This window comes from Podarcis cretensis (genome assembly GCF_951804945.1).
Source record: "Podarcis cretensis genome assembly, chromosome: 1".
Classification (NCBI taxonomy): Eukaryota; Metazoa; Chordata; class Lepidosauria; order Squamata; family Lacertidae; genus Podarcis; species Podarcis cretensis.
This window is the reverse complement of record NC_137170.1, coordinates 12,398,558-12,420,329: the sequence shown is the minus strand read 5'-3', so window position 1 is coordinate 12,420,329 and position 21,772 is coordinate 12,398,558. Positions and strand designations below refer to the sequence as shown.

The window sequence follows — 21,772 nt, the reverse complement described above, 5'->3', positions numbered from 1 at the left end:
AGCACGTGACTTCCAGGTTTCGCCGCTCGCGCATGCACAGACACTCAAAATGGCATCACACGCATGCGCGGAACCGGCAAAATGCAACCTGCGCACGCGCTGTCGTGTCTTATGTTCCATTCAGGATGCGAACAGGGCTCTGGAACGGATCCCGTTCGCATCCCGAGGTACCACTGTATGTGGAGAAGTCCTTTCTATCATCTGCCTTTCAACATCCATCTTGATTGGGTGAGTTCTACTATTATGGTAGAAGGAGCCAGCCTTCCTTCTAAGAGTCTGTGACGTTACTTTTCCTTGGTGCCCAAAATCTTTCCAAATGCATTTGATTAGCTGGGCATCTTGCTTCGTTGCCCCCACACAACGTCCTCTGGCTCCATCTCGGTTTTCCTGTGTGATTATGTCCAAGAAACACCCTGTCTCCTTGTGCCTCGGTTCCTCCATTTGTTACCTGTCATTTATAGAAACCTGCCATTATTAGTGTAAAGGTCAGAGGAAAAAATGACTAACGGCCGAAGTGCGAAACAATATTCAGCCCAGAACTGTTTTCTGGGGCGTAATGTATGTGCCTCTCCTGTTTCTTGGAGCGATGGCTGGGCCAAATACAATGTAAAGGAAATGTCCTTTCATCTAATATTAACAATCAGAGCCCAGGAGAGGGGAGGGGGAGGCGGATTGACCTTAACGTGAACATAATTCAAATGAGTAATAATTTCCTGCTATTTTAGGGCAGCCTTCAATAAATTTATTGTTCTGCAGTTTCATAAGGTTAGGCTGGGTTGCTGGGAAAGCTGATATTCCTTATCAGGTTTGCGCCCAGGCATTATGGTCTCATGAATAGCGCCCTCAGGCTTGTCACTGCTGGCGATTGAATTGATACCGGCTCCGGGGGAACCTGGGGAGGACCCCGGTTTCTCAAGGATTGCAATGAGATAATAAGGCTGGTTCACACAGTCGGGAATGGAGGAAAGCTGTAAACAGAGTGGGGCTCAAGCACACAGGCTTAACCACCACCACCCCCCACATTGCAATTTGTAACGTGTACATCAGCTATAGGGACATATAGGTGTACACACATAGGGACGGGGGAATCTGCCAGTTTCGGTTTATCTGTTTCTCATTTCTCCTGGCCTTAAGTCCAGCTCTCCTGATCGCCACACCCGCTTGCAATTAAAAAGCAACAAGACGTCGCCGCGCAAATTCATCAGCGTTTGCGTGCAAATTTCTCCTAACGTACACATTCGTATACGGTTTTGCTTAATAGAAACGTTTTCTGATTTCCTCCGATGTAATGAATTTCTAGAATGTTATTTTCATGAATATATGCATTTTCGTGCACTTTTGCTTGACCAGAGAACTGCGCTGCAAAACTTGCAGAAGGCTGATTTTTGAAAGATGGGCTGCGTTTCAGCTGGCGTTTTGTTTTGGAAAATGTGAACCTGGTAGATTTACCTTTGAATGTGCACAGAATGAAATTTGCGTCTTGTCTTTTAGATTATAGGACTGCAGGCAGAGGCTGGCTTGCTTGTTATTGATCTTATGGCAGCTTGTCATGGTGGCTATGATCTACCTCTACGGTTGGAGGCAGTTGCTGGGAATCAGAAGAGTGTGTGTGTGTGCGTGTGCATGCATGCGCGTGCATGCATGCAGAGGGTGAGGAGTTCTGTTGAACTGATTCAGCTTCAGGGCTCTTCTTATGTACATGCAGGTCCCACTTAACAAACACAATGCATTCCCTGGAAAGTGTGTTCATTAGGTAAGTGTTCACATAAAGTCCACAATTTCCACTGATTCCTATGGGAAAGCGTGTTCTCCTTCATGGAGAGCACGTTTTGCGGTGGGGTCTAACAAGACACCTCACTGTTGATGAGCGGGAAAAAGTAGTTGGCCACCTTTCCGATTGGGCTCCTCTTGTCGTTGGGGAGAATTTGATGTTGCCATTCTACTATTGACAGCCAAGAAGTCTTTTATTCCCTGCATGCTTCCTCTTTTCGCTGCACACATTGGATCACCCGCCCACCCTCCCTATGTTTAGGGTTGTTCGCATTGACCTTGCTATGCCAGTCATGGAGTCGCCAGCTTGATGGATTCTCCTGAAAACATAGAACATATTTGATTCTATGTTTATTTGGTTCTATGTTGTCAAGAGAATCCATCAAGAGTGCATATTTTGTGATTTTCAGAGATTTATAAGATTTCTGTTTATTTGGTTTTGCAGAGAGTGCATAATTTATATATTTCATACTGTTCAGTGTTCTGTATAGATTATATAAAGAGTTTATATTGACATCACATTGTTGTACTTGGTCATCGTGTTGCCTTGGATATTACTGATAATTGTTTGCAACACAGGGGTTTAATTGTTTGGTTACTTATTGTCTTACATTGGCCAGCCAGATACTTATGAGAAGCTCATAATAAACAGCAGCTTTCTCCTGCTTGTGATTCCCAGTGACAGATATCAGAGACATGCTGCCTTTGACAAGGAGGTAATAAATAGCCACCAGGAACAGCAGCCACTGATTGCCTTAACCTCCACAAATTTTCTATTCCCCTTTTAAAACCATCCGCGTTTGCCATCACCAACTTGTGGGAGCAAATTCCATTTTTGAAGAAGTGTGCAAGATGGGTTGGGAAATGGTTCGGTTTTTAAGATATCGTAGCTGCTGCATTTTCAAGCACACACACTCCGTTATCAGTAGAGATGGTGACTCCATTTCGCTTTCTCTCTGCTTCCTATTTTTTCGATCTTCAGTTCCATTCTCCACACCAGTTTGCGAATATTGTTTTTAAGTCCTCGTGAAAATTCACCTGTATTTTAATGTTAATTTTCACACTGTGTACAACTTTGTAAACAATGTTGCCTAGGATACATTCCCCCCCCCCCAAAAAAAAATTGTTGTTGTTGTTTAGTCGTTTAGTTGTGTCCGACTCTTCGTGACCCCATGGACCAGAGCACGCCAGGCACTCCTGTCTTCCACTGCCTCCCGCAGGTTGGTCAAACTCATGTTGGTAGCTTCGAGAACCATCTCGTCCTCTGTCATCCCCTTCTCCTTGTGCCCTCCATCTTTCCCAACATCAGGGTCTTTTCCAGGGAGTCTTCTCTTGTCATGAGGTGGCCAAAGTACTGGAGCCTCAGCTTCACGATCTGTCCTTCCAGTGAGCACTCAGGGCTGATTTCCTTCAGAATGGATAGGTTTGATCTTCTTGCAGTCCATGGGACTCTCAAGAGTCTCCTCCAGCACCATAATTCAAAAGCATCAATTCTTCAGCGATCAGCCTTTTTTATGGTCCAGCTCTCACTTCCATACATCACTACTGGGAAAACCATAGCTTTAACTATACAGACCTTTGTCGGCAAGGTAATGTATCTGCTTTTTAAGATGCTGTCTAGGTTTGTCATTGCTTTTCTCCCAAGAAGCAGGCGTCTTTTAATTTCATGACTGCTGTCCCCATCTGCAGTGATCATGGAGCCCAAGAAAGTAAAATCTCTCACTGCCTCCATTTCTTCACCTTCTGTTTGCCAGAAGGTGATGGGACCAGTGGCCATGATCTTCATTTTTTTGATGTTGAGCTTCAGACCATATTTTGCGCTCTCCTCTTTCACCCTCATTAAAAGGTTCTTTAATTCCTCCTCACTTTCCGCCATCAAGGTTGTGTCATCTGCATATCTGAGGTTGTTGCTATTTCAAAAAAATTATGAACCCTTAAAATAACACATGTTTGTATGTTATTTTCACTAAATGTGCATTTTTAAATGCACATTTTTAAATGCACACTTTACCCCATTCAACGCAACTTTCTACACAATACTGAAGATGGCTGAAGATGCTGCACTGCAAAGTCTGGGCTAGTATGAATTTAGGAAGATGGCTGTGTTTTGTTTCGTGCGTATAGTTTCAGGAATTCTGAAGTTGGTAGATTCACATTTAAATGCCAATGGAACTGAATTTCTCCCCCATCCGTCTTTGCCAGCCGTGCAGTGCAATTCCACTTTAAAAAGCAAGAGAGGAAACATTTTCTTGTTTCAGATCAGAGCCATTGTTTAAGCTTCCTGTTGTTATTATTCCGACACAAAGAATTTTAGGTCTTGGCTGCCGACATTCCAAAGCGACCCTCGGGTTCTAAACAATGTTTCACCCTAGGAATGTTTTCCATGTTGGAATCACATCATCTGCATTTTTTTGTAATAATAATAATAATAATAAACAATCTGGATATCTTTCATGTGGGTATATTTTATTGAAATATTGACACCCCTCCCCCAATTAAGAAGCTGTTCTTTTCATCATTGTTAAATTAGTTCGATAACAATGTGAGTTTATTTTTAATTTTAAGTAGGATTTATTTTACCCTTGCAACTGAATGTCCTTTTGTTTAGCTATAACATGTTTTGGCTGCATCCTCTGCCAGAAATAGAACCCAAAATAGCACCCAGAAATGAATCAATAAAATGCTATTTTCCTTTTCATTTTATGACTTGCATGTCACTTGCATGTTGGTGTTTTTTTGAAAAAGAAACACACAGAAATGACACATTTTCTATAAAGAAAATAAGGAAATCATCTGTAGACTGTGCTTACGCGAATAGAGCTTTTTGATAGACTTGAGAATGTTAATTTTTTATAAAGTAGAAGCTGCAATCCTAAACACACTCACTAGTGAAGAAGACCCAGTAAACCCAATGGGGCTTCTTTTTGAGCAAATATGAATAGGATTTTGCTGTAAGGGGTCAGATCTTAGTTTAAAAACTTTGAAAAGTTCAGCCTAGTAGGTGTATAATTAACCTGAAGAGGAACTAGGACAGGCACAGGCAAACTCAGCCCTCCAGATGTTTTGGGACTACAATTCCCATCATCCCTGACCACTGGTCCTGTTAGCTAGGGGTGATGGGAGTTGTAGTCCCAAAACATCTGGAGGGCAGAGTTTGCCAATGCCTGAACTAGGAGGAGAAATGGATATTAGGCCAGAGAACGTTCCAGAGAGACAGAAAGAAAATGGCAGGTGGAAACCAAATCAGTACCTCCAGCACCTGAAAAGTTTGGACAACTAAATCAATGTCTGTTTGGGTTTCACAGAAGACTTTCTAACTCGAATGTGCTGCCAAGTATTGTTTTGGGGAAAGTGAATTTAAATAGGTTTGCATTAGAACAAGAACAGAACCAAGTTTCTCCCTGCCCCTAATACTGGTCAACGCTCAGTAGGACAGTAGAACTGAGACTCCACCTGTCTGGACAATATTTTATTTCAGGCAATGAGATCGCGAGAGGATGAATCCCTCAGCTTTTAGTCATCTCCTTGACTATTCTCTCTGCACACGGTTCACAGAATGCCAATTCCCAAGAGTTAACTGAGATCACTTTTATTACTTTGGAACAGGGGTCAGCAAACTTTTTCAGCAGGAGGCTGGTCCACTTTCCCTCAGACCTTGTGGGGGTGGCCGGACTATATTTTGAAGAAAGAAAATATGAACGAATTCCTATGCTCCACAAATAACCCAGAGATGCGTTTTAAATAAAAGCACACATTTTACTCATGTAAAAACATCAGGCAGGCTCCACAAATAACCCAGAGATGCATTTTACATAAAAGGACACATTCTACTCATAATAATAATAATAATAATAATTTATTATTTGTACCCCGCCCATCTGGCTGGGTTTCCCCAGCCACTCTGGGCGGCTTCCAACAGAGATGAAAAATACACTAAAATATCACATATTAAAAACTTCCCTGAACAGGGCTGCCTTCAGATGTTTTCTGAATGTCAGGTAGTTGTCCATCGCCTTGACATCCGATGGGAGGGCATTCCACAGGGCGGGCGCCACCACCGAGAAGGCCCTCTGCCTGGTTCCCTGTAGCTTTGCTTCTCGCAGGGAGGGAACCGCCAGAAGGCCCTCGGAGCTGGACCTCAGTGTCCGGGCAGACCGATGGGGGAGGAGACGCTCCTTCAGATATACTGGACCGAGGCCATTTAGGGCTTTAAAGGTCAGCACCAACACTTTGAATTGTGCTCGGAAACGTACTGGGAGCCAATGTAGGTCTTTCAAGACCGGTGTTATATGGTCTCGGCGGCCGCTCCCAGTCACCAGTCTAGCTGCCGCATTCTGGATTAGTTGTAGTTTCCGGGTCACCTTCAAAGGTAGCCCCACGTAGAGCGCATTGCAGTAGTCCAAGCGGGAGATAACCAGAGCATGTACCACTCTGGCGAGACAGTCTGCAGGCAGATAGGGTCTCAGCCTACGTACCAGATGGAGCTGGTAAACAGCTGCCCTGGATACAGATTTGACCTGTGCCTCCATGGACAGCTGTGAGTCCAAAATGACCCCCAGGCTGCGCACCTGGTCCTTCAGGGGCACAGTTACCCCATTCAGGACCAGGGAATCCTCCACACCTGCCCGCCTCCTGTCCCCCAAAAACAGTACTTCTGTCTTGTCAGGATTCAACCTCAATCTGTTAGCCGCCATCCATCCTCCAACCGCCTCCAGGCACTCACACAGGACCTTCACCGCCTTCACTGGTTCTGATTTGAAAGAGAGGTAGAGCTGGGTATCATCTGCATACTGATGAACACCCAGCCCAAACCTCCTGATGATCCCTCCCAGCGGCTGCATGTAGATGTTGAAAAGCATGGGGGAGAGGACAGAACCCTGAGGCACCCCACAAGTGAGAGCCCAGGGGTCTGAACACTCATCCCCCACCACCACTTTCTGAACACGGCCCAGGAGGAAGGAGCGGAACCACTGTATGACAGTGCCCCCAGCTCCCAGCCTCTCAAGACGGTCCAGAAGGATGTCATGGTCGATAGTATCAAACGCCGCTGAGAGATCCAGCAGAACTAGGAAACAGCTCTCACCTTTGTCCCTAGCCCGCCGGAGGTCATCAACCAGTGCGACCAAGGCAGTTTCAGTCCCATGATGAGGCCTGAATCCCGACTGGAAGGGATCCAAATGGTCCGCTTCTTCCAGGCGTGCCTGGAGTTGTTCAGCAACCACTCGCTCAATCACCTTGCCCAAGAATGGAAGGTTTGAGACTGGGCGATAATTGGCCATCGTGGCCGCATCTAGAGATGGTTTTTTAAGAAGCGGTTTAATAACCGCCTCTTTCAGCGGGTCTGGGAAGGCTCCCTCACGGAGGGAAGCATTCACCACCCCACGAAGCCCATCGCCCAGTCCTTCCCGGCTAGCTTTTATAAGCCAGGATGGGCAAGGATCCAGGAGACAGGTGGTTGACTTCACTCGTCCGAGCAGCCTGTCCACATCCTCGGAGGTAACAGCTTGGAATTGATCCCACACAACTTGACCAGACAGGACTCTAGCACTCTCCCGCCCCGGCCCTGCTCCCACGGTGGAGTCTACTTCTTCCCGAATCTGAGCGATTTTATCTGCAAAAAAATTTGCAAAATCATTGCAGGAGAACATGTGGCCCGTACTGGGCCCCGATGTTACAGGTGGTTCCGCTAAATTGTGAACCACCTGAAAGAGTCTCCTGCTGCTGTTTTCTGCAGATGCAATAGAGGCGGTGAAGAAAGTCTTCTTCGCCGTCGCTATCGCCACTTGGTAGGCTCGACGTTGAGCTCTAACCTGTGTCCGGTCAGATTCAGAATGGGTTATCCGCCACCGGCGCTCTAGCCGTCTCAACGATTGTTTCATTGCCCTCAGATCCGTGGAAAACCACGGGGCTCTCCGGGCTCCATGCAATCGGAGAGGGCGCTTCGGAGCCAAACAGTCAATAGCCCTGGTTAACTCCGCATTCCAGCGGGCCACCAGGGAATCGGCTGAAAGGCCATCAACATGGGATAAAGCATCCCCTACCACTCTCTGGAAACCATTTGGATCCATTAAGTGGCGGGGGCGGACCATCCGAATCGGTCCCACCTCCCTGCAGAGGGGATGGGTCGCAGAGAAGTCCAGTTGCACCAGGAAGTGATCTGACCATGGCACTTCTTTCGTTTCACTTTTACTTAGTGTCAGATCACCAACATCCGTAGAGGTAAACACCAGGTCCAAGGCATGTCCGCGGCTATGGGTTGGGCCAGACTTATTCAGGGACAGCCCCATGGAGGCCATGCTTTCCACGAAGTCCCGAGCGGCCCCTTGTAAGGTCGTGTCGGCATGGATGTTAAAATCCCCTAGGACGACCAAGCTAGGTGTCTCCAGGAGAACATCCGCCACGACCTGAAGCAGCTCGGGCAGGGAATCCTTGGTGCAGCGGGGAGGTCGGTACACCAAAAGGAATCCTGTACTGCCCCTATTGCCCAACTTCCAGAACATGCACTCAGAAAACTGGGTCTTCCCAATAGGACGCCTGGTGCAAACTAATGACTTCCTAAAAATCACTGCAACCCCCCCTCCCCGCCCACATGACCTGGGTTGCTGTGCGTAAGAGAAACCTGGTGGACAAGCAGCGGCAAGGACAGGCCCATCTGCTTCATCCAACCAAGTCTCTGTCACACATGCCAGGTCAAGTCCTCCATCCATGATCAAGTCATGGATGGCAGTGGTCTTATGAATCATTGACCTGGCATTGCACAGCAACACTTTCAGGTCATGTGGGTATCCCTTGCTGAGTCTAGTATTCATCCGGTCAGGACCAGACCCGGAGGCAGGGATAGTCCTCAGACAACGACTAAACCTGCCTCCTCTGTAATGACATGGTCTGGTCTTAGCGTAACTCCTCCTCCTACCCGTGATCACTGAGATCAGTTGTCCCAGTGCATCCCCTCCTGTGGAACATGCCCCAGCCATTTTGTGGGCTGGGGCCCACTCCCCGGCAGCCCTGACCCCTCCCCTTAAGAACAAAATAACCCCTTTAAAAAACAACAGCAAAAAAGCAACAACACAAATAAAACAATACAAACAAAAAACAATAAAAATTATAAAAATTACAAAAACATAAAATCAAACAAATTCCCAGGCCCAATAAACATCCACCCCACCCCACCCCACCCCACATACAAAAAATTCAAAATAAATTTTTTAAAAACATTTTAAAAGCACTCTGCACCCCTCCAGCAGTAACAGCAACTGTCCTAGTGAGGCCCGTCAGGCCCTGCCCTGGGCCAGATGGTGAGTGGCAGGAAGGAGCAGGGCCCTCAGACACTCACACAGGAGAGTCCTCCTGGGCAGCAGAGTCCAGCAGTCCCTGTGAGGCTTCAGGCCCCGCCCCAGGCCAGATGGTGAGTGGCAGGAAGGAGCAGGGCCCTCAGACACTCACACAGGAGAGTCCTCCTGGGCAGCAGAGCGCAGCAGTCCCTGTGAGGCTTCAGGCCCCGCCCCAGGCCAGATGGTGAGTGGCAAGAAGGAGCAGGGCCCTCAGACACCCACACAGGTGTAAAAACACGCTGATTCCTGGACCATCAGCAGGCTGGATTTAGAAGGCTATTGGGCCGGCTCCGGCTCCCAGGCCTTAGTTTGCCTACCCATGGGAAAGAGTAACCTTCTTGGGCTATGCAGATATAGCAACAGTTGAAAATATACATAAATTAAAACTTAGTCACTAAAATATAACCTAAATTTATCATTTAAGGCCTTAATCATTATGATAGCACAGCTTGTTCCCTAGGTTTTATGGCAATCGCACATAATTTGGCTACCCTTAACGTGATCTCAGGATCCTTGTCCTCTACCAGGGATTTTAGACATTGAAGTTTGGATTCATTTGGAGATTTTTGCATAGCAGGGGTAATAAATACCAAGCGTATATCCTCATAGAAACAGCAGAGTAACAAGGCACGAGAGACAGTTTCTACCTCCATCAAGCCGCAGGGGCAGACTCGTTCCGCGTATGGTTTATCCTCAAATCTGCCCTGCAAAAGACTCTATTGATGGAGGATCTTTCTCATAGTCTGAAGAGGGTGCCTGGGACTTGGCTTCAATGTCTGTCTGGCTCGTTGCCTTGCAAATTTATTTATTTTAAAAATGCACACATCACAGCGCCACAGAACTATTCCAGTGTTAAATGGTGCGCAAATGAATGTTCAGAATGCGCCTATTCCTGTGTCTTCAGCGTCTTGTTTCCTCAATAGTCTTCTGCAGTTTGGCACCTACCCAGATTAGGCAGAGAGTGTCCTGGTTGGAGGGTCTAAGAAAGCCGATAGGGTGCTCAGGGATGCAAAGCCTCTGTAGTAAAACCGTGAGACGTATTTTGTGCACACTCAGTAAGCGGAGAAGGGTCTGGTCGCCGGCTTGGAATCTGAACGCTGGCAAATCCGACTGGGAAGCAGGAACGCGAACAATGTGGACGCTTGAAGTTTCTCACAGCGGCACATGCCATTCATTCGAGCCGGCTGATCAAATGTGGGAAACGGTGGAAGGTTTTCTCAGCTGTACAGGAGCAAGTGCCTCCCCATGTTTGCATGGCCATGGGAACACTGTGCATGCACCCTGCTGCGGTCGTTGCTGTGGTGCCCCATTGCCCAGCACAAAGGGAGGCCTTGGCCAGGGCTGGGCAGCGGTGAGAGGCCTCCCTGGACCCCGGGCTTCCCATCCGCTGCGTTGCTGTGCTAACTGGGAGGGAGAAGGGTGCTGTGGTACGATACGATACAATACAATATGATATCTTTATTGTCCTTGTCCCATACAGAACAATGAAATTGAAAATTGGATTTGATATCCCACTTTATCACTACCCTAAGGAGTCTCAAAGCGGCTAACAATCTCCTTTCCCTTCCTCCACCACAACAAACACTCTGTGAGGTGAGTGAGGCTGAGAGACTTCAGAGAAGTGTGACTAGCCCAAGGTCACCCAGCAGCTGCATGTGGAGGAGCAGGGAAGCGAACCCGGTTCACCAGATTACGAGTCCACCGCTCTTAACCACTACACCACACTGGCTCTCTACAAAATCGACATAAGACATAAGACATTCAAAAACCCCTAAAAACTCTGAAACCCCATTTTAAAATACAATATACTATAGAGACTCCTTATGCTGCGTTTAGAACCAGAATTGCATTGCGTAGAAACTGTTTCTCAGGTGGCTAGTCCTAGTTTTCATAACCCTGTACCTTCTTCCAGAAGGCAGAAGCTGAAAGAGATCATTTCCGGGGTACGCATTATCCTGCGCTATCTCTGCAGCTTTCTTATGGCACCTGACAGCATAGATTTGATCTAAGGTGGGAAGAGTGCACCCAATTATTCTCTCTGCAGTCTTTACAACCCTGGACAGCATTGTTTTTTCCCAAACCACACACACAGACCAAAGGTCAGTGCAGTGCACCACCGCCACTGCTGTCACGTCATGCTGGCCTTCCCACCACCAGAGCCCTCCTCTCTCTCTCCCAGCAAGGACAGAGATGTGGCTGACAGCAGGCCAGCACCCCTCCCTGCCCACCGCCCCTGAGGCCCACTATATAAAAAGGCATGCATTGTGGCTGCAAAAAGACAGCGGCAGGAGGTGCACGTAAAAGGTGGAGCTCAGAGGGTGATAACATGAGAACGGGCCTTTTGTGTGATGACTCCCCGACTGTAGAATGCTCTCCCCAGAGAGGCTCGCCTGGTGCCATCATGACGGGCAAAAACATTCCTTTTTACTCAGACCTTTGGCCATGAAATAATCTATGGCGTCTTAAAGGTGTGAGGGCAGGGACTGTTCTCATGATTAATTGTATTATAATGCTATTGCAAGGGACGCAGGTGGCGCTGTGGGTTAAACCACAGAGCCTAGGACTTGCCAATCAGAAGGTTGGCGGTTTGAATCCCCACGACGGGGTGAGCTTCCGTTGCTTGGTCCCTGCTCCTGCCAACCTAGCAGTTCGAAAGCACATCAAAGTGCAAGTAGATCAATAGGTACCGCTCCGGAGGGAAGGTGAACGGTGTTTTCGTGCGCTGCTCTGGTTCGCCAGAAGCGGCTTAGTCATGCTGGCCACATGATCCGGAAGCTGTACGCCGGATCCCTCAGCCAATAAAGCGAGATGAGCACCGCAACCCCAGAGTCGGTCACGACTGGACTTAATGGTCAGGGGTCTCTTTACCTTTTGCCTAATGCTATTAAAATGGTATATACAATGTTTCTTTGGTCTATCTCTAGCCCAGTATTGTCTACACTGAGTGGCAGCGCCTCTCCAGCATTTCAGTCAGGAGACACTCCCAGACTTAACCGAAGATGCTGTGGAATTACGACACCAGGGAACGATGTTTACATCATGGCATTTTAAAAATCCTCAGCCGTCACGTCTTCGAAGGTGCGGCTTTCCTGATCGTTCTTAACATTTGCCTGAAGAGTAACTGAAAAGTCTTGTTTATGGGATTTGAGGCCGTCCCCTTGTTGCAAGCGATCCTGTACCAAGTTGCAAAAGTGTAAAATGGAACACAACTGTTTGGCCGCCCTGCAGGAGACAAATAGCCCAGGAACAGAAAGAGAGCCTACCCAAGTGATACTGACACAACCCCCCACCCCCGCGCATACACTAAGTAAAAGAACCTAAGCTTTACCACCCCACCCCCACCTCCCATCTCCCCCCTCTTTTCTTTCCCACCCTATGCTGCAAATAGCACCAGTGTCTCACAGCAAATGTAATTGATCTGTAGAAAACACAGCCTTCGAAAGAGACAATGCACGGGCTTTTGTAAACGAGGAAAACCTTTCATAAAAATCATTAAAAACCAAAATCATAATAATCAAATAGCCCATGAAATCAGGAGCAGATAAATACGCAACACGCTGTTACCTACAGACTTCCACAGTCCACAAGGGGCCACGGCAGACCTTTGGCAGACATCAGTACGAAAAGGGATCCCCAAGCCGTCATCTTGGAAAACTACTGACCTAGTTAGCCTACTCTTCTCCATTTCCTTATCTTTGCTGCCCTCTTCTGTTTGCAGTGTTCTTGCAAACAGAGCAGGCACTATTGGGAAGCAGAGATCTGCAGGGTTAGACCAACGGCGGCACATCGAGTCCAGCATCCTGTTATCACAGTGGCCAAGCAGGTGCCTGAGGGAAACCAGGGAGCAGGATTCGAGAACAAGAGCCCTCGCACCACTGGCGATTCCAAGCAGCTGGAATTCAGAAGAACTGCTGCCTTTGAATGTGGAGGCAGAGAACAGACATCGTGGACAGGAGCCATTGCTAGCCTCTACCTCCATGAACCAGGTTGAGAAAGGCTCAACTTCAGGGTAGCTGTATGTTTTAATAGATTATGTCTGAATAGGATGAGAGTGTTGGAGATACGTGCAAATGTGTATGCGAATCCGGTCTTGGGTGTTTGATTTTCGTTGTTGTGTATACTGTGTATATACGGACAATGACAATAAATTTATCTATCTATCTATCTATCTATCTATCTATCTATCTATCTATCTAAGCTGCAGCATTTCCTCATTTATTTCATGGGGAATGTTCAGCTGGATCAGTATTCAGGGATCCTTCAGAAAACCCACTTAAATCTTAATTGAAATTAAGGAACAATTATCCACAATATTTTAAATAATATGATATTAACGTTCGTAAGTACCAACCAGCCCTTCCCGGGATTTTTTTTTAGAAACCCCAAAAAATAATGTTTTTTGTTTTTGTTTTCAATGGATAAAGCAATTTGTGAGTTTGGTCCCATCGCGCCAAAGTCATGCCATCTTGATTCAAAATGGGGCCCGGTTTATAGGTGGTGTTTCACCTTCGCATTAACACCCTGGCACAGTCAGCTTGGTATTTACAGTCTTTACTTGCCCTGACCTAGCCACTGTGATCCACACGGCACTTACCTCTTGACTTGATTATTGTAACTCGCTCTATGTGGGGCTGCCCTTGAGACTGACCCAGAAACTCCAGCAGGTGCAGAATGCCGTGGCGAGACTCCTTACGGGGTCCCCCTCCTTTGGCGATCCTCATAGAACTCTAGCCCAATGGTTGCCATTAATTTGACTCTGAATTGCTTTTAGAATGAATTGCTTTTAGAATGTATTTCAATTAACTGATTGTGATTTTATGTAAACTGTGTTATTTTTACTGTTGTTAGCCACTCTGAACCCAGCTTCGACTGGGGAGGGTGGGATATAATTTTTTTTTTTACTATTATTGTTGTTGTTGTTGTTGTTGTTGTTGTTGTTATTATTATTATTATTATTATTACATATGTACAAGAAACAGGTACAGTTCAGGATTACACATCCGAACCCGTTGAGTCAGATTCGGGGAGTGGCTTCCTACAATTCCCACACCAACAAAGTAGGCATGGGAATCGCACGAGACGTCTTTGATCCTTACGTTTCATTTCCCTCCTTGTCTGTGCTGTGGAGGCTGCCCAGAGTGGCTGGGGAAACCCAGCCAGATGGGCGGGGTACAAATAATAAATTATTATTATTATTATTATATATTTGAAAGCCCCCTCCCTTCCAGAGTCTGAGCTCCCTTCCCGAGCCTTTGGGTGGTTGAAGGGCTCTGCAGCATCCCTGAGCCCTTCCTTCTCCCGGCTAATCTCCGCCTTCTCTTCTGCTTCCACAGCATCCCTGAGACCCTGCTCCGCCTCTTCTATCATTTGCTCCTCCAAATTCTCCCTGACACCCGGCAAACATCCAAACATCAACAGGAAGCCCTCATGCCAAGTTTGGTGACAGCTGAACCTCTGCAAAAGAAAAAGGAAAGAAAAAAGAGTGAAGTCATGCCCAGGTCATGTTTCAGTCTTCCATCTTGATTCAAAATGGTGTCTGGTGTCTAAATGGCAATGAAGACTGTTTGGCAATGATATATTGAGAGGCATCCAAAAACAGTACTGTTTTGCGGGGACAGGAGGCAGGCTGGTGTGGAGGACTCCCTGGTCCTGAATGGGGTAACTGTGCCCCTGAAGGACCAGGTGAGGAGCCTGGGAGTCATTTTGGACTAACAGCTGTCCATGGAGGTGCAGGTTTATTCTGTGTCCAGGGCAGCTGTCTACTAGCTCCCTAACTGCCCACAGACTCTTGCCAGAGTGGTACATGCTCTGGTTATCTCCCGCTTGGACTACTGCAATGCACTCTACATGGGGCTACCTTTGAAGGTGACTTGGAAACTGCAATTAATCCAGAATGTGGCAGCTAGACTGGTGACTGGGAGTGGCCGCCGGGACCATATATCACCGGTCCTGAAAGACCTACATTGGTTCCCAGTACGTTTCCAAGCACAATTCAAAGTTTTGGTGCTGACCTTTAAAGCCTTAAATGGCCTCGGTCCAGTATACCTGAAGGAGCATCTCCAACCCCATCATTAAGCCCAGACACTGAGGTCCAGCGCCGAGGGCCTTCTGGTGGTTTCCTCCCTGTGAAAAGTGAGGTTACAGGGAACCAGGCAGAGGGTCTTCTTGTTATTGGTGCCCTCCCTTCAGATGTCAAGGGAATAAACAACTATCTGACTTTTAGAAGACATCTGAAGGCAGCTCTATTTAGGGAAGTTTTTAATGTTTGATGTTTTATCGTGTTTTTAATATATTCTGTTGGGAGCCGCCCAGAGTAGCTGGGAAAACCAACCAGATGGGTGGGGTATATATAAATAAATTATTATTATTATTATTATTATTATTATTATTATTATTTACTATTACTATTATTATTATATTGAGAACAAGCAACAAACCAGCAGACAATCCGCTTTCTGAAATATGTCGTAGATGTATATTTGCCTTAAGAACTCCTGGTGCATGATCTTATTGAATTTCCCCACAATATCCTCTCATTAAAGGTCACAGCTTCCTACTTCTTTGACCCGCAGACAGGCTATTATTTCTTGGTCCTCTAGTCTTAAAACCTCTTCAATTCTGTTCCCAGGAACGTTCTCATTTCCCCAGTAAAAATCAGGTCTCTCTTTCTCCCCCTGCTTGATTTAAAAGAGTGCTTGCTTTGACATGTGGTGTTGACAATTTGCATTTTAACAGTTTATAATCATTTTAATCATTTTAAATCGCAGTCTCGGCTGCCACAACTGTCACTGTCTAAGAGTGAATAACAGGGACGTGAGGCCGATGCAGAGAGCCTGCCACAAATATTGTCTTCCGAAATCAAATTGAGCCCTGCTAGGCCCTTTTGGGGGCTTCTTGGAAACACCTGAAATCCTTACCTGCAGAGCAATTATTATGCGTTCATTTGCGTGAAAGGCAAGTTGCATTTTTAAGGCAGACATGGGGAGGAAATAGTTTCGACAAGGTTTCATCTTACTTTACTGGAGATAGATTTCAAGGCAAATTTGGCGCTTCGGGGATATTTACCGGTATGTGTAAGGGACAGGCAAACAGCATCAGGAACTGCAAGGAGAGAGTGCAGCCCCATTGCTGCCTTTGTATTTAATAATAATAATAATAATAATAATAATAATAATAATAATTTTTTATTTATACCCCGCCCTTCCCAGTTCAGAAAACTGGACTCAGGGTGGCTAACAACAAATTTAAAACACTTAATTGTAATACAACACAGAAGCAGCATAAAATACAGTATAAAACATGAATAACAATAAAATTCAAAGTTCAAAAATCAATCTGGGGGAAATCCATCCAATACGCATTAGATCGCCACCAGGGCTAGCTGGCTGAATTAGTCCTACTTGGGCCAGCGAGGAGGCTAGGGGAGAATTAGCTGTGGGGTCTCAGGTCGGGTAATCTTCATAAAAGGGGAGGGGGAGGGAAGAGAAGGGAAATAAAAGATCAGGCAGAATTCAAATTATAGGCCAGGCGGAATAGCTCTGTTTTACAGGCCCAGTGGAAGGAGGTTAAATCCTGAAGGGCCCTAGTCTCATGGGACAGAGCATTCCACCAGGTCGGAGCCATCACTGAAAAGGCCCTGGCTCTGGCGGAGGATAGTCTGACTTCCTTAGGGCTCGGGACCTCTAAACTATGATTATTCATGGACCTTAAGGTCCTCTGCGTGGCATACCAGGAGTGGCGGTCTCGTAAATATGAGGTCCCTAAGCCACAAAGGGCTTTAAAGGTCAAAACCAGCACCTTGAACCTGACCCTATACTCCACCGGGAGCCAGTTCAGCTGGTAAAGCACTGGGTGAATATGCTCCCATGGCAGGGACCCCGTGAGGAGCCTCACTGCAGCATTCTGCACCCACTGGAGTTTCTGGGACATTTTCAAGGGCAGCCCCACGTAGAGCGAATTACAGTAGTCAAGCCTGGAGGTGACCGTCGCATGGATCACTGTGGCCAGGTCGGGGCGGGAAAGGTAAGGGACCAACTGCTTAATGCAGCAAAGATGGAAGAAATTTGCCTTAGCTGTTGCTGTAACCTGTGCCTCCTTGGAAAGGGAGGTGTCAAGGATTACACCCAAACTCTTAACGGAAGGCACTGGCACTAATTGGGCCCCCGCAAGAGAAGGGAGTTGGTCCCTCATCCCCATGCCATCCTGACCCAGCCAGAGGACCTCTGTCTTTGAAGGATTCAGTTTCAATCGGCTCCCAAGAAACCATCCAGCCACAGCCACCAAGCATCTGGTCAGTGTGTCCGGGACCGAGTCAGTATGACCATCCATCAGCAGATAGAGCTGAGTGTCATCAGCATATTGGTGACAACCCAGCCCAAAGCTCCGGACAATCTGGGCAAGGGGGAGCATAAAGATGTTAAAAAGCATCGGGGAGAGGATTGCGCCCTGCGGCACCAAGGAATGGCGCAGTGATATCTCCCTCCCTAGCGCCACCCTCTGTCCCTGACCAGAGATAAAAGAGCACAGCCAGTTACGGGCTATGCCCTGTATCCCCACGTCTGCAAGGCGGTGGTCCAGAAGATCATGATCGACCATGTCAAAGGCTGCTGACAGATCTAAGAGAATCAGCAGTCCTGACCCACCTCAATCCAGTTGTCTACGGAGATCATCTGTTAGGGCAACCAGAGCCGTTCCAAAACCAGGATGGAAACTGGACTGAAATGGATCTAAAGCCGATGTTTCCTCCAGAAACCTGCCAAGCTGTTTAGCAAGCGCTCTCTCAATTACCTTACCCAGAAATGGAAGATTCGAAACTGGGCAGTAATTGGATAGATCTAAAGGATCTAATGAAGTTTTCTTTAAGAGCGGGCACACCACTGTTTCCTTTAGCTCCCCTGGGAATGTCCCTGTGCCAAGGGACTAATTGATAATTTCAACCAGGGAGATCCGTGGGACGTCTGGGCATGCCCTAATCAGCCAAGATGGGCACAGATCAAGGGGGCAAGTGGTCGGCCTGCCAGCTTGGAGAAATCTATCCACATCAGCAGGGAGTATTTGATCAAAATGGTCCAACACTGGACCTGAAGTCAGTCGAGGGGCCTCCAGTTCTATTACTGTATCTAAATTGGCAGGGAGGTCACGGCAGAGCAACAGGAATTTCTCTGCAAAAAAGCTCGCAAATGCCTCACAACTATGAGTCAAATTTGTGCTTAAATTTGGTTGTTCCCCTAAGGACGTTATCAGCCTAATTATCTAAAACGTTGTGCTGGGCGAGAGCTAGCGGATTCAATGGAAGCTGCAAAGTAAGATTTCTTAGCAGCTTTCTTTTTTTTTTTTTTAAAAAAAAATATTTATTAAAGTTTTAAAGGTTACAAAAGAGAAAGAAAAAAAGAAAGAAAAAGAAAAAAGAAAAGTACAATCAATTAAAAAAAAACAATACAAAAAATACAAACAATTAAAAAAAAAACCAAATCGAACCTTCCCATAACTTAACTTTCATTTGCTTATTTCCCTTTTTTGTATTCTAGTTCTGTTATATATTTCAGCAAATCCTTTCCATCTTTGTTTTTATCCTAATAATTTATCTTAATATACTATAATTTTACAGTCTCTTCTTTCACTAATTACCAATCCATTTTTACTTAAACCTTTATATCATTTCTGCTAAAACCACATAACTTCATTCCAACATCCTTCTAACATTCCTTAATTTTACAATGTTTCTGTAAATAGACTTTAAATTTCTTCCAATCTTCTTCCACCGACTCTTCTCCTTGGTCTCGGATTCTGCCAGTCATTTCCGCCAGTTCCAGATGTCTTAGCAGCTTTCATAGCCATCTCATAGGCTTTCATAAGTGTCCTATAAGATGTTCTTGAAGCTCCGTGGCGAGTCTATCGCCAGACTCACCTCTAGCCATCTGAGGTCCCACTTCACTTTCCAGAGCTCCTCAGTAAACCAAGGGGCCCGGTTTCAGCAGGGTCGCAGAGGGCGCTTAGGCGTGATCTCACCAATGGCTGCCAAGAACCAGTTACTCCAGTCCTCAACAAGGTCATCTAATGAGTCACCAGGGGGAGCAGGGTCCTGCAAGGCCTGACAGAATCTATCAGGATCCATCAGCCTTCACGAGTGAGCCCAAATAGGCTCACCACCCGAGCAGGGGAGGAGCGGGAAGTCAATCTTGGCTTTCAGAGCGTAGTGATCAGACCATGGCACTTCCGCGGGGGGAGCATGATCACATCTATGCCAGCACCAAAGATCAAATCCAGTGTGTGGCCTGCTTGGTGAGTGTGGCCCAAAACAAACTGGGAGAGCCCTAGTATCTAGGTCCAGAGCCTGTGAGGAGGGGGGCGGCATCGGCATTGTCAGGGAACTGCAGGCAGCGAGGGAGGAAAGAATTAGAGGATACAGGGAACGATCTCCACTGCTCAGTACTGAGTCCTCCTCAGAAGACAGAGAAGAGGATAGTGAGTCTGGGGAGGAAGGGGTGCTTCAGAGAGAGGGGGATCCACGTCACAGGGGAAAACGGAAGGGGCTGAGCCGTTGGCTCTGTTGGTCTCGAGGGAGAGGGAAAAGAGAAAGTAGTTAGAGCAACGTGTCATGAGAGACGGGTCGCTTTGTTTATTCTGCATGTAATCTTGTCAGAAGGAAATAAAGAAAGGAATTTATGGCTGGCTGCCGGGAGTGTTTCTCTACTAAGTGCAGCAACGCATGCAGCTGGCTAGCTGACAGGCATGGACGTTGAAGTCTCCCCAGGAGACTTAGGTTTGGGAACTCCAAGGCCCAGCCCGCCGCCACCTCCAGCAGGTCTATCTAGACCAGCATCCTGTTCTTACAGGAGCCAACCGTGGTCCTGTGGGAAACCTGGGCACAAAATCACTCTGGCCTCCCATGGTTTCAAGCAAATGGCATTGAGAAGCATTGATGGTGGAGGCAGAGCGTAGCCCTCCTGGCTAGTAGCCACGAATTGGTCCCACCCCTTTTTAAAGCAATCAAAGTTGGTGGACATCACTGCCTCCTGTCACATTTTAACGATGTGGAATTGCAAATGGAATGGGATTTCTCCTCCATCCTTAGATGCCAGGCACTGAAGCTGGAGGTATGAGCCTTTGGCACTTAAATGTATCCTTATACCTTTCTTTTTGAATCCAGTGAAAGCTGAAAAGTGCTTAGCTTTGGCTGGATTGCTTCCCGATATTGCTCTCTTTATATATAAACATCTCCATAGGCTGCAGATGCAACTTTTTACCCTGGCATTTGACCCTTGAGGTGTATATTCTGTAACATCAAGTTGTTTTTAATATTGTGCTTTAATACTAATGTAGTGTTTTTACTGCTGGGCACTTGGGTGGATAATAATTTGTAATCATATCAATGCCCAGATATTATTATTATTATTATTATTATTATTATTATTATTATTATTACAAATTATATACCACCCTTTATCAAAAGATCCCAGGGCGGTGTACATTACAAAACACATTACGAAACATCAATAACATCACGTTACAAAACATAATAAAAGGATATGACATGCAATACTGCAATCAGACACTAGGTGGCAGCCCCTGATCAGCTTTCCCATGCATTTGCTGAAACTCAAGTGCAAATTATAAGAGCTAGATGGTGCTATTTAAACAAAATAATAATAATCACACTTCACAGTTAGAACTGGCTGCTCAACTAGAGATATTTAGAGAGGCTCCCCCGCCCCTCCTTATAATTTCCTTGCAGTTCCTGTGCTCCCTCCGGGTCTCTCAGGGTTCTCATGCCTTAGCCTGGTACCTTAGTCAAAGGACCGTGGCAAAGTGTTAGAGCATTTCTCTTGCATACAGACTGTTCCAAGTTCAATACCCGGCATCTGCAGGTACGGATGGGAATGTCTGAAATCCTGGATAATCCCTGCCAGTCCATGCCGACATTACTGAGCTAGGTGGGGTAGCAGACTGACTTAGTGTAAGGCAGTTTCCTAGGTTCCTTATTTAAAGGTAAAGGGACCCCTGACCATTAGGTCCAGTTGTGACCGACTCTGGGGTTGCGGCGCTCATCTCGCTTTATTGGCCGAGGGAGCCGGCGTACAGCTTCCGGGTCATGTGGCCAGCATGACAAACTCACTTCTGGTGAACCAGAGCGGTGCACGGAAACGGCGTTTACCTTCCCACCGGAGTGGTACCTATTTATCTACTTGCACTTTGATGTGCTTTCGAACTGCTAGGTTGGCAGGAGCAGGGACCGAGCAATGGGAGCTCACCCCGTTGCAGGGATTCGAACCGCCGACCTTCTGATCAGCAAGTCCTAGGCTCTGTGGTTTAACCCACAGCATAGAACCTTAGGAAGACACACAGTCCAGCTTTCTTGTGGACAGAGATCATTGTCATGCGAACTTTGCACATGTAGAGGCCAGTAAATGGGTTAAGAAGATTTTATTAGCTTTTGAAACTTCTACGTAATTTTTCCGTTTTTTGAGCTTTCATGGTGCTTTATCATTGCAAGAAAGATCAAGCAAAATAATAATAATTAAAACACAGAACAAGCTAACATAGTGGAACAGCTTACAGTGTTTTGTTATTTTAAAAGCTAACCGTGGCAGACGGGAGCATCGAATACAAGCTTAAAAGACCTGGGCATATGAAAAAGTCTAAAAGTCACTAATGGCCAAGCTAGGCATATC

General features: G+C 46.5%; 1 long non-coding RNA gene across 3 annotated transcripts in view; it reads left to right on the top strand.

Annotated features, from left to right (window-relative positions):
* Positions 1 to 21,772, top strand: part of LOC307208830 — a 44,227-nt gene that overhangs the window by 1,827 nt on the left and 20,628 nt on the right. The window contains exon 3 of one of the 3 annotated variants that reach the window (XR_013835248.1): positions 14,435 to 16,650. The exons of the other annotated variants lie outside the window; for them this stretch is intronic. This is a non-coding gene — a long non-coding RNA (uncharacterized lncRNA). Of the gene's footprint in view, positions 1 to 14,434; positions 16,651 to 21,772 lie in introns of those variants that run through there. 3 annotated transcript variants of the gene reach the window in all.